This window comes from Mustela nivalis, assembly GCF_964662115.1.
Source record: "Mustela nivalis genome assembly, chromosome: 1".
Taxonomy (NCBI): domain Eukaryota; kingdom Metazoa; phylum Chordata; class Mammalia; order Carnivora; family Mustelidae; genus Mustela; species Mustela nivalis.
The window spans coordinates 213,462,344-213,470,678 of NC_139020.1; positions in this window are offsets into that span (position 1 = coordinate 213,462,344).

The following is an 8,335-nucleotide window of genomic DNA, read 5'->3' on the forward strand; positions in this document are numbered from 1 at the left end:
AAAGACAATCGTTAATGGGGGGCGCCTGGGTGGCTCCCTTGGTTGGGCATCTGCCTTCAGCTCGGGTCATGGTCACAGGGTCCTGGGACACAATTACCCACTTGGGATTTCTTTGCTGGACATTCCCATTACAAGTTGCTTTTTATAATTACTCCTGAAGCTTTTGAAGATGTAGATTTAGGGCTGTTAACATGACACCTGCCTTGAAGCACTTACTGCCTGGAACTTAGCGTCAAACAAATATTTCTTACCGTAGTTACCCCACCGACACACTGCATACCCACCCCGCCCCACGCCCCGCCGCCCAGGCTGCCTCTGCCCAACCGGAGAACTCAGAAGTTTTTGGACTTTTATATTTTACACTATTTATCTATTTAAGGTCATCTCTATGCCCCACGTGGGGCTCAAACTCACGACGCCGAGATCAGAGTTGTGTGCTCTACCCACGGAGCTGGCCAGGCGTGCCCAGTTTGTGCATTTTTAAGTGGTTCAAAAAATAGGGAAAAAATTATTTCATGTCCCAGGAAAGTTGCATGAACTCCACATTTCAGCTTGCAGAAACTACATTTCATGGGCACAGAGCCGGGCGCCTTAGCCGAGGTGTGGTGTGGGGCGGTCAGGGAGCTGGAGGGGTAGGGGGGAGCAGTTTGGCCTTAGACACGCTCTGTTCTAACTCCTGGCTATGTGGCCCTTTAGGAAAAAGTTTTCGGACTCCTGCCCTACGTTGTCTTCCCCTCTCCTCCAAACCCCAGCTCTGGAAGCACAGAAAAGGCCGTCCAGATTCATCCTCTTCCAGGCGCCCAGCAAAGGTGGGGGACCCTCGCTCCCTTTCCACCCAGGCCAGGCCTGAGGCTGGGGGACCCTGAGATCGGCTTCCCAGTCCCTGGCGCCCTCTAGTGGACGCCGTTGGCAACTGCTTCCCAGCCTCCTTTCCCTAGGGCATCCCCACACCCGGGAAGTGGGGGGATTATCTTCGCGCCGCTTCCTCCCCCTGATTCTGCCCCCTGCTCCTGGCAAGGTCTCTAGGCCCCCCACCTGGGATCATGCTCCCACTATCCCGCCATGCTTGACGCAGTTGAATTCAATCACACTCAGCGAATGTCAAGGATGCCAACAAATTTGAACAATTATTACTTTCCAAAGGCCCTTCCAATATAAGCCTACAAACTCTTAATTTGTGCTTTTTACCTGCATGCCTTGCATTTGTGTGCTATGCCATTGTCCCCCTCTCTCACTCTGCCCAGCCGTGCAGGTCTCCTACCTGCTCTTTCAACCCACCAGTCCCAATCCTGCCCCAGGGCCTTTGCATAGGCTATGTCCTCTGCCTCAGAATCCTTCCTCCAGGTATCCACGGGATATACTCCCACCGTCTATGCCTTTGACCAGATGGCACCCTTTCAATGAGACCTTCCCTGCCATCCTGTTTTAAACTGCAGCCTTGTCCTAGTCCTGCCTTCTACTCCTCCCAGGGACCAAGCCCAGCTTGTCACCTGTTTTTGCAAAGCTTACAAGTTAAGAGTGATTTTTACAATTTTTTAATGGCTGAAAAAAATTTAAGACTATTTTCCAACACTGAAAATGATACGAAATTCAAATTTCAGTGTCCATAAATACAGTTTATTGGCACATGGCCCATTTGTCTGTGTATCAGCTGAAGCTGCTTTCCAGCTACGAGTCAGAGGGAAGTAGCTGTGGCAGGAACCGTCTGGCCCTCAAAGCAGAAAATATTTACTATCCTGTTTGTTACAGAAAACCTTTGGAGAGCCCCGCTTTCTTGTCAAAGGAGAATATCAGGTTTCCCAAGGGGAAACTGAGGCCCCGTGAGTTGAAGTGAGTTTTTCAAGACTCCACATTTCTGAGGGATTCTTCATTTGCCAAATTATCCAAACAATACCTAAAATTTTTTTTTTACAGGGAACACAGAAATCGGACCCACGAGTAAGTACCTTCATAAAGAGAAGGTCATGTAGGATACCGACCTTGACAGAGAAATCTGTACACACCCATCTGGTCTTGCCAAGCCCTGGAGATTTTTTAATTGCCCCTGTTTAAAAAAAAAAAGTCATTGGTCTTTTTAGAAACCTTGAGTTTAGGACTTTGATCACAGTGATTACAACATCATATCAAAACCCCGTTTTGACTTGCTCCCTGAGGAGGTGTTTTGTTAACACAGTCAGAAGTTGGTAGCGAGAGGCAAGCGGGGCGATTGTCTTCCTGGTCCACACAGATGGAAAGCAGCTTCCTGGTCGCCAGGGGCTGGGGGCATGAGGAATGGGGACTGACTGCTGAGGGGGACGGAGTCTCTTTTTGGAATGATGGAAATGTTCCAGAATAAGCTTGTGGTGATGACTGCACAAGACAGGGAATACGCTTAAAAAAAAAAAAAAATTTGAATTGTGGGCCCCTGGGTGGCTCAGGTGGTTAAGCGTCTGCCTTCAGCTCTGATCATGATCTCAGGATCCTGGGATCGGACCCCACGTCGGGCTCCCTGCTCGGCGAGAAGCCTGCTTCTCTCTCTCCTGCTCCCCCTGCTTCTGTTCCCTCCCTCATTGTGTCTCTCTCTGTCAAATAAATAAATGTAAAACCTTAAAAAAAAAAAAAAGAAGAAAAAAGTTTGTAATTATGTGAGGTGATGCTTGTTCGCTCAACACTGGTCGCGTCGTGATATACGCATCCATCGAATCACTGTGCTGCTCACCTGAAACTAACATGATATTACAGCCAACCATAGAGCGATGAAAAAGTAATTTAAAAAAAAGCAGATGAGGAAACAAAACAAAAAGAAAAACGCTCTAAGAATGGCACCCCACCCCCAACACAAGGGGGACTCTGGGCTTCTGCACATTCTGTTCCCGAGCTGGTACATTCTGTTCCCTTCACTCCTTCCCTCTGACTAGCTGGGCCGTTGGACTGATGGTGATGAGGGGAAGGGTCACAAGATACTCTCACAGAATGAAATAATTGCTGGGTATCCATATCCCCAGGGATGCGTCCCTCTGCCTGGCAGGAAACAGACACGAAATTATTGATGGTTGAATGAATGAACATGGTATTGAAGGAAACTCCACTCTCAAGTGTAGGAAGGTGATGGTGTCCTGGTCAATGTTTAGCATTGACCCTTCTCCGGAGGGGGGGCCACACTATCTTTGTGTGTTGAATGCAGCGTACATACTGCCTGTCCAGAACATGTATGTGTTGTAAGTGTCACTGACCTAAAGGATGTGTAGCACACCATTTACAAATAATAAAATAGGCAACGCTTTACTATAAAGTCTACTGTAATAGTCACCTGACTCTCACTATATTATTTTGCTGGTTTTTGCCAATGGAACAAGTGTAGTTCTGACATGAACGTCCACAATATTTTCATTTATGTTAATAAGTAATGTGAGGGGTGCCTGGGTGTCTCAGTGGTTAGGCGTCTGCCTTCAGCTCCGGTCATGATCCCAGAGTCCTGGGATGGAGCCCCACATCGGGCTCCCTGCTCTGTGGGGAGCCTGCTTCTCCCTCTCCCTCTCCCACTCCCCATGCTTGTGTTCCCTCTCTCTCTGTCAAATAAATAAATCTTCAGAAAAAAGTAATGTGAAAGTGAGGACATGTTGGAATTTCACTTGTTTGTTGATAACCTGAATGTCTTCTTTGATGAATCTGATAATAGTTTCTGAATACTGGGGAAAAAACGGGGCCCCACTTTTTTTGCGCTGTTCATAACCTAACAACTAGAGACAGGCATTATTTTTAAGATTTTATTTAATTTTTTAAAGATTTTATTTATTGATTTGACAGACAGAGATCGCAAGTAGGCGGGAGAGCCTCCCCCCTGAGCAGAGAGCCCGATGCGGGGCTCGATCCCAGGACCCTGAGACCATGACCTGAGCTGAGGGCAGAGGCTTTAACCCACTGAGCCCCCCAGGCGTCTCTAAGATTTTATTTTTATGTAATCTCTACATCCAAGTTGCGGCTCGAATTTATAACCCTGAGATCAAGAGTTGTAGGCTCTTCCCGCTGAGCCGGCCAGGCATTCCTAGACGAGACGCATTTTAAAGTGTAATTTGCATTATTAATGTTTCTCCATCATACTTTTATTATCATTATTACTTTTATTATTATTTAAAGATTTTATTTATTTCAGAGAGAGAACACAAAAGGGGAGCAGCAGGCTTCCTTAGTGAGCAGGGAGCCCGACGGGGTGGAGGGGCTCCATCCCAGGACCCTGAGATCATGACCTGAGCTGAAGGCAGAAGTTTAACCCACTGAGCCACCCAGGCGCACCCCACTTTTTATAAAAGATTTTACTTATTTATTTTTGAAAGAGAGAGAGCATGAGTGGGGGTGGGGTGGAGTGGGGGGGCACGGGGAGGGGAGAGGGAGGGGGCGATCATCTCAAGCAGACTCCACACTGAGCACGGAGCCGAAGCAGGATTTGATCCCGCCGCCACCCTGAGATCATGACCCGAACTGAAACCAAGACTCATGTTCAACCAACCAGGTGCCCTTCTCCATCACTTTTTACTTTTCTTTATATTCTTTTTATTATTTTTAAAAGATTTTATTTACGACTTTACCAGAGAGAGAGAGAGAGAGCAGAGGGAGAAGCAGGCTCCCCATCTGAGCAAGGAGCCTGATGTGGGACTTGATCCTGAGATCCTGGGATCATGACCTGACCGGAAGGCAGATGCTTAACAAGCGGAACCACCTGGGTGTCTCTCTACATCACTCTTTAAAGCCTAAACCAGGGGCTGACATGCTTGTGGCCCTCCACCTGTTTATGTAAATAAAGTTTTATTGGTACATGGCCACGCCCATTGGGTTATGTGGTTTACAGCTGCTTTTCACTCGGGCAGGGTTGGGCAGATACAACAGAGACTGGAAGGGTCCACAAACCGAACATGTACTACCTGATTCTTTATAAAGGTTTTTCTAAAAAGCTTTATAAAAGGTTTCCGACCCTCGGTCTGGAGAACCAATAACATCATGCCTTCAGCTCTCTTTTGTGGCATTCACCAATTCCCATGATGCAAATACTCCCACCATGGCCCGCTTCAGGCTGCCAATAAGACGTCAATGAAGTCAAGTTGAAAAAGTACACAGGAAGGGGTGCCTGGGTGCCTCAGTCGTTAAGCATCTGCCTTCAGCTCAGGTCACGGTCCCAGGGTCCTGGGATCGAGCCCTGCGTGGAGCCCTGAGTCGGGCTCCCTGCTCAGCGGGAAGCCTGCTTCTCCCTCTTCCCCTCCCCCTGCTTGTGTTCCCTCTCTCACTGTTTTCTCTCTGTCAAATGAATAAATAAAACCTTAAAAAAAAAAAAAAAGATGAACTCTTTCAAAGGGAACAATTCAGTTGCATTTAAAACAGTAACAATGTTCTGTGACCGTCAGCTCTCTCTGGTTCCAAAACACTGTCATCACCCCAAAATGAAACCCAATATCCACTAAACAACTGCTCTCTATCCCCCTCGCCACCCAGCTCCCACCATCTACTTACTTTCTCTACATATACGACTTCTCTAGGGACCTCACGTACATGGAATCCTGCGTCATGTAACTTTTTGTGATTACCTTCCTTTTGTCAGCATACTGCCCTTGAACTGCCTTTACGTTCATGTATGTACTCAGTTCATCCCTTTTCATTACTGAGTAGTATTCCCGTGCGCAGTTAATCCATTTTTTTTTTTTTTTTTTACTCATTCAATTCAGAATTTATTTATCAGTTCACCCATTGAAGAACACTTGGGTTGTTTCCAGTTTTTGGTCTATTACCCATCAAGCTTTTTTGACAAATCATGTTCAGATCTGGGGTGAGCCTAAGAGTTCATTTCTCTTGAGTAAACCACCCAGGAGTGGGATTGCTACGTCGCAGAGGAAGTGTTTATTTACCTTTCTAAGAAACCACTAAACCATTTTTCCAGAAAAGCTGTACCACTTTCGCATTCCCACCAGCAAAGTGTGAGTCCCAGTTGCTCTGTATCCTTGTCAGCACTTGGTATTGTCAATCTTTTTACTTTAGCCTTTTTACTTTTAGCAGTACCTTACTGGGGTTTTGATCTCCTAAAGACATATTCTGTAATTTTATATTTTTAAGGCTTGTATTTTTTTAAATAAGCTTCCCTGCTCAATGCGAAACTCAAACTCGTGACCTTGAGATCGAGAGTTGCCTGTTCCACTGAGTGAGCCAGTGGGCACCCCATATTGCCAAGGCATTTTTTTAATGTTGCTTAATTTGTGAGTTTTCTGATGCTTAGTATCTCTTTGTGGGACTACTCTAGATCATATTTTTTCCATTGATTTGTTCTTATGTAGTTTCCAGATTCCTGCCATTGAGAGCATTTGTGGTTATGGCTCCTGGTTATATACAAGCCAGGAGTTTCCTAGGTTAGATGCCGAAGAGTAGAATTGCTGGGTTGTGTGTGTTCTAGATGGTACTAAACTGCTTTCCAAATGGGTCCTGTCCACATTGTTTTTGTTAATCCGTTGCACAGGTGAGAAAGATGCATTTCGAGATAGAAGAGGGTCCCCATGCATTATTAATATGGGATTGTGCATAAATACGAGATAAATGTCACTGTTGCATTGAATCTATCAACAAAGCTTTTAGAAATTTATTTCCTGGGCTGGGGGCAGATTCAGGAGACACCCAAGTTTCTGGGACCAGGGAACAGAAGTTCGAAGAGAGCTGTGATTAGAATCAATGATAACTAGGGCGAGGCTTCCGAGCAGAATGTGCTTGAGAGCAGAGATAGGGAAGAGGGTAGAGGGCACGAATCCACACTGTTATCTCAACAATAAATTGTTCTCTATCAAGTGCTGAGAACCACGTGACTAGCAGGAACCTTGTCCCGCTCTGGTCGGCAACAGCCATTGCATTCGTTCAACCAGCATAAATGTAGGAAGCTTTAGTTATCTCCAAGGAGCAGGGCTGGGGGAGAAAGACACGGACCCAAGAACCTCTTTGCCCTCAGAACGGTCATCGCTAGTGGGAAGGACATAATGCAAGAGCGCTATGGCGGGTTGGAAGACAAGAGCTAAAAGCCAGAAACAGGCAGGGTATATCAGAAATTCCAGAAGGAGGGGGCTAGAGGCCCCTGGCAGAATCCAGAATTTATGTTTATGGAGTTTATGGAAAAGGGGGCTTGGTGGCCGAGCCCTCAAGTCTGAATGAGTGGAAACCAACAATTCTGAACATTAAAAAAGATGTGATCGCTTCATCCTCCTCAATGAAGAGGAAAGGGCCGTCCCCAGAGGACACATACCCCGGAGCGAGGAAACAGAGCCCACCACGGTTAGATGCAACCACGCGGATGGATGGCAAAGCGTCGTGCAGGGCCAAAGAAGTCCGATGCCAAAGAGTACACACTGTGCATTTCCATAAAGTTCTAGAACACAGAGAACTAATCTATGGGGATAGAAATCAGACTCTAGGCTGTCTATAGGGTAGTGGTGGGCAGCGGCCTGGTGTGTCTCACTGGCACCAGTTGCTACCATTCTTTCCAAATCAGCCTGTCTCTCTCTCTCTCCCCCTCCCTCCCTGTCTCTCTCTTTTTCATCTCTCTGACAATCCATCTCTCATTTCAAAACCCATTATTGGGGCGCCTGGGTGGCTCAGTGGGTTGAAGCCTCTGCCTTCAGTTCAGGTCATGATCCCGGGGTCCTGGGATCGAGCCCCGCATCAGGCTCTCTGCTAAGCGGGGAGCCTGCTCCCCCCCCCCACTCCTTCCTGCCTTTCTGCCTACTTGTGTTCTCTGTGTCAAATGAATAAATAAAATCTTAAGAAAAAAAAAAAAAACATTGTTAAACATTTACTAGCACACCACCGCTGACAGGAGTGAGGGTAATTTACTGAAAAGGGTACGGAGGACACTTTCTGGGATGATGGATGGGCTCTGTATCTTATTTGGTACATGGATGTGCTTACATGGGCATATACAGTTGGCAAACCTCAAGGAATGGAATAGCCAAGAACTGTGGGTTTATTAATGATTTCTTTAAATATTTTATTTATTTATTTGACAGAAATCACAAGTAGGCAGAGAGGCAGACAGAGAGAGAGGGGGAAGCAGGCTCCCTGCTGAGCAGAGAGCCAGATGCGGGGTTCAATCCTAGGACCCTGAGATCATGACCTGAGCGGAAGGCAGAGGCTTTAACCCACTGAGTCACCCAGGCGCCCCCTGTGGGTTTATTATATGGATGTTACAGCTCCATGAAAAGACTGTATGTATGGGGAGCCTAAAATAAAATAGTGATGGAGAGATCACTTCACAGAACGGAGGGAAGGTAGAAAAACACCCAGAGCTGGGGAAGGTCGTGGCATTATTTGAAGGCAGATAAGCCTTCTCCCTAAC